At 41.0% G+C, this 5,000-nt stretch overlaps 1 protein-coding gene across 1 annotated transcript in view; it reads left to right on the top strand.

Moving 5' to 3' along the window:
* Positions 1-5,000, top strand: part of LOC143028130 (uncharacterized) — a 39,036-nt gene that overhangs the window by 770 nt on the left and 33,266 nt on the right. The window lies entirely within an intron of this gene.

Here is a 5,000-nt window from a genome sequence, read left to right as displayed (position 1 = left end):
TCCCTCCCCCCACCACTCAAAGAAGATGAAACAGAAATAGAAGGCAAATTTCTCATTAGTGTAAATGGCTGATATAAAAAAACAAACAAGTGACAAGGGTGAATGTCAATGTCAGCCTCCGACCTCACCCTCAGACAACGACCACACCCCCTATGTTGAAGAGACCTCCGTTCTCGTTTATGCTCAAGTCCCACTCGACAAGATCCTCCAAAGAACCCAAAGACTAAGTGCAAAAATTCTTTGGTCCATGTTGAGTGCCAACAAGGCACCATTTTGATTCAGAATGATCAAAGCCGTTTTATTTTGGGATGAGACCTTGTGTTGATGACACTGACGTAGATGAAACTGGCGTAAATGGTCTGACGTTGATGATGCAGGCAGAGAGACAGACAATGAAGAGAAATCTTTGTCCATATGTCCTCGGACCTGACAGTTGAACAGGAAAAAGAAATAAAACTAAAAGAAAATGGAAACGAGAGAAAAACGTTGTGAAAGAAGATGTGAAAAGAGAGCAAAACTCATATGATAGAGAGGAATAGGAATAAAGAGAGAAGGAAACGATGGAGGAAAAATGTGACGGGAAAATGCAATACGAGGAAAGAAATATGAACAAAAGAAAAGAAAATGACAAAGAAATGGTTAAAGATAGGACACGAGCAGATGTGACACAAGACAATAAAGAAATTTTTATATAAAGAATAGAAACTGAAAGAGTGGCTTGGGGCGAGAGAATTAGATAACGCAGAGAAGAAGAAAAAAAGAGAAAAAAGAGAGAGAGAAAAAAGAAAGAGAATAAGGAAGGAAAAGAAAGAGGATGAACGAAAAAGAAAAAAAAGATGAAGAAAAAGAGAGAAAGAGGATGAAAGAGGAAAAAGAAATATAAAGGAAAGGGAATGATAAAGAAAAAGAATGGAAAAAAAAGAAAGATGATGAAAAGAAAGAATAAAGAACAAGAAAGGCAGAAAGGAAAAGAAGGAGGAATGAAGATAAAAAATAGGAAGAAAGAAAAGGAAGAAAAAACAAACAAACAAACAAACACTGGATCGGTAATGCAGATTAAAGAAATAGTGATAAACTTGGTGGGGAGGTTGGAAGGAATTTTTTTTGCAGAGACAGACAGACAACAACCAGAAGCAGCGGGCTAACCAGAGTTCTCAAGCGGGAATATGCTAGACAGCAGACGAAATTATGTTAGATTAGCAAAACCTTATGCTAAATCTTTTGTTCCTCTCAATACGATCACTTTCTGTTATATATTTCTTTATTAATATAGTACAATCTAATAGGAAAATATGTTACATTTATCGTAATTATGCTAACTCCGGTCACCTTGGGGGACATTCAAGATTAGTGCCATTAGGGAGTGCCCAGTATATGGCACTGTCTTAACATGCCTTCGTCATAATTCTAAGATAACTAATAATACTAATTACAATTATCATCATCACATCGGTCTGTGATCATAACATAATTTCCGTAACTACCGGCAAGCAGAACAGAAAAAATAGATAAATATCACGCAACTTAGGAATTCAGTATCATAAACGTATGTATGTGCAATAAGCTACGTATACTTGCGTTTACGCTTACGTATGTATACGTGTGACGGTGTAATGGTTAGTGTGTAGGACTGCCTTCTCATTCGGAAGGGCAATAGTTGTCGATCGCGGGCACTGCACATGATCCAAGGGTGTGGAGAAATCACATAAATGTGTGTATATATAAACTATATGCCCTTAGGAGGTACAATTCATTGCTGTAGAATTTCATTTTGTTGAACAAAATTTCCGGTGAGATTTAATTTTCCAAAGGACAGCAACGTTTCGGAACTACATTGTTCTATCGTCAGGTTTAATTTTATTGATTCTGGCAAGGTTTATGTAGATAAGTTTGGGTTAGGACACGTGTTGTAGGACGAGAATGTTGCTTGGTCAGCGTTTCCAAGAATGAAGAGCATGAAATTCTTCGATTTTTTTGTTTGATATGGGTTGTGTTGTGTTTATGTAGATCAGTTCTAAGAGATAGATGGCAGGGTCTTGTTCTCTGTCAACGATATTCGTGTTTTTACCCAGGACCATTCGTATAAGGTGGGGATAAGGTGTAGGAGTAGAGTGGCGTAATGGACCTTGATGGCTCCATTCTGTAGATGGCATATTAGGTTCATCGGAAGTCTGGTCCATGCCAATTCAATATAAAAATGAGATCAACATTCATTGCCATTGCAGGTGTAGTTATCAGTGATATGGTCCCTGGGACGTCTTAGTCATGGAAAGCCTATGGCGAAGTATAACTCAAGATGTTTTTCTGGTTTTGAAGTAGATAAGACCTCTGTGTTGTAACGAGTCTTTAGGGTGTACGTGTTTGTATACAATGTCCTTGATGATCTTTTTATCCGTCCAAAAGTCTGTGGACATAGTGTTTCTTTTACATAATCTTATTTGTTTTCTAATTAGGGGTGTCTTATAGTTTTGGTGCGTAAACAATTTATCTATGTGTTGATAACATTGTCCATGTTGATGTTAAAGGAACTGTTATGAACAAAAACTTGAATCATTCATTTAGTTCCTGGTGAACGTTTCTCCAAGTAGAGCAGTTGAGGAGGGCTCTCCTGACGTAGGCGCTGATGATGGAGCGCAGGTAACGACTTAAACCATTTTAGGGATGCCAAAGCCCTGAAGGCTTTACTGCATCTCGATACGAAAGAAGCCCATTTCGCTTGTTCTATAATCCTGATATACCAAAATATGTATGGGAGTAACAACGGGCAGTTCCCAGGACTCTTGTTCGCTAATTTCTTTGCGGATACCATCGCATCAAGCCTACTACCCCACCCTGTGTTGCCGCTGTGTCAGCGACATCTTTGTGTTGAAGACCTTGAAGAGGGTAAGACCTCGGACAGCTCTTCTTCATCATTACCTCAGAACCTGAATTTGCTAATGGAGAAACCACCGCCAGACGCCTGCCTTTCCTTGACGAACTCGTCTTCACACACAGCGCTGGATCCAAGACCACAAGATACGCGAAGTCCACGGTAATAAAGAATGCTCCAGCCGTTAGCTGCAGTCTACTACCAACGCCAACGTCAGGAGAGTTCTTTCCCACTACTTCACATGGAAAAGCGTCCACCAGGTACTGAAACATGTGACTTCGTCCTCGTGAGCAACGGCTTAACGAACACCGGCGCAGCTAACCTTATCAGTAGACACATGAACAAATAGTGCTCGCACCAACACTTCACCAGGTCACAACCATGAAACTCGACAAATTATATTAGATAAACCATATGTATATAGATTGTAAGCCAGATTTGGGGAGGAACATTTAAGACATATACAAACATGTACGTTCTACTGTACATATTTTGTACAAAACATGTCTTATCATCTGCTAAAAAAGAAAGAAGGCAGCCCAACTCATACTTTTTCATGATTGAGAAGTGTGAGTCTTGTTCTTATATTGGATTAATTCGGGATAGACTTTGGAGCCACCTACAGAGTAGAGCCATCAAGACCCATTACTCTAATACAATAATCCATCACCATGGGACAGGACTTGGCCAAAAACACTCATTGTAAGAAGAAGGTAGGGACTATCTATGTAACCTTCAGTAGGAGAAAATGCGCACCACTCGACCAGTTTCAAGTATGTCTTTCTCAAGAGTTTATTCAATGATCTACAAGCGGTTCAACTGACCCTTAAACCCGCCAGTCATTGACTTCGCCCAGTGACATTGCCTCGCCTCAGGCTCCTCCTACTCCTGGTTGGCCCTGCTTTCTGATTGGATGCCGCTACCGTTCCTTGCGAGTGAGTGTCTTGTTATTGGTTGATTGTAGGAGTTGGGTGAAACATCGGGCTTTGATTGGTCTGTTTCTCTTTTTGGCTGTGACCTGTCCCCGTGTTGGGGCTCGGGAGCTCGGAATCCACCGATGATCACTCTCGTCAGCTATGATGCCTACATTGCATCTCCTTATCTCTGATTTAAGTTTAGATGTCTGGATGAATTCTCCGAGAATTTCCTTGTTCTTTTTCCAAATTTCGTGCCACTGTGATATCTAGTCCCAAGTCTGGTAGATGCCCCACACGGTCCAAATAGGCCACCATCCCATTGGACATGCAGTGGTGTCTGAAGTCCGCTTTGTGCTCCTTCAGGCTTATCTCTAAATCTCTGCATGTTTCGTCCACGTCGACCTTATGTGATGGTCCACATGGAACGGGAGGACACCACGGTATCTGGGCGTTTGTGTGATGACCTTTTCATCCCAAAAATCAACCAATGGAGAGACACCAAACCGTAGAGGTCTCCAATCAGAGAGCAGGACGAGCCAGGAGGGGGAGGAGCCAAAGACCAGACACCGTCACTTGGCGAAGTTGACGACAGGGGGACATAGGAGCCAGTTGAACCCCCAGTAGATCACAGCACCATGTCTTGAGAAAGATGTATGTCGAATACGATCCTGTATGAACCTCCCCTCATCTTTCAATATCTAATTCGGTGGTCCCCAAGGTGTAGTTCACGGGCGCCATGGCGCCCTCAGAACTCTATCATAACGCCAGCGAGGGTTCCCCAGAGAAATTTTAATGATATCAACTTGTATTCATCTGGAATAACCTGCGCGTATTACTTATTTTTTTTTATTTATTTGTTTATATAATTTTTGCACCCGTCATCGTATTTACAACGAAAGAGATAGCCCGCAACTTGCAAAAGTTCTGGGACCACTGAACTAGTTGGATAGAATTTGTTAAGAAAAAAAAAAAAAAAAAAAAAAAGAAATGCACCATCGAAAAAGAACAAGATCCTCATGAGCTCTTGTTTGTATATTAACTCCATAAATACAACAAAACCCATGATAAACATACAAGTTGAAGAACTTCAAGTGCTCCCTTCTTCGAAAAATCACTTTATGCCGGTGTCGCACTATTTGGTGGCGCTGGATGTGGCCAGATTATGTTTGTAAGTTCAATGAGCTTAATAAAATCACCTGGCGACAGCAACCAGA

This window comes from Oratosquilla oratoria, chromosome 9 (assembly GCF_046742065.1).
Source record: "Oratosquilla oratoria isolate Oo_2021 chromosome 9, ASM4674206v1, whole genome shotgun sequence".
Classification (NCBI taxonomy): domain Eukaryota; kingdom Metazoa; phylum Arthropoda; class Malacostraca; order Stomatopoda; family Squillidae; genus Oratosquilla; species Oratosquilla oratoria.
The sequence above is the reverse complement of the archived record's forward strand: the minus strand, read 5'-3'. Positions and strand labels throughout refer to the sequence as shown.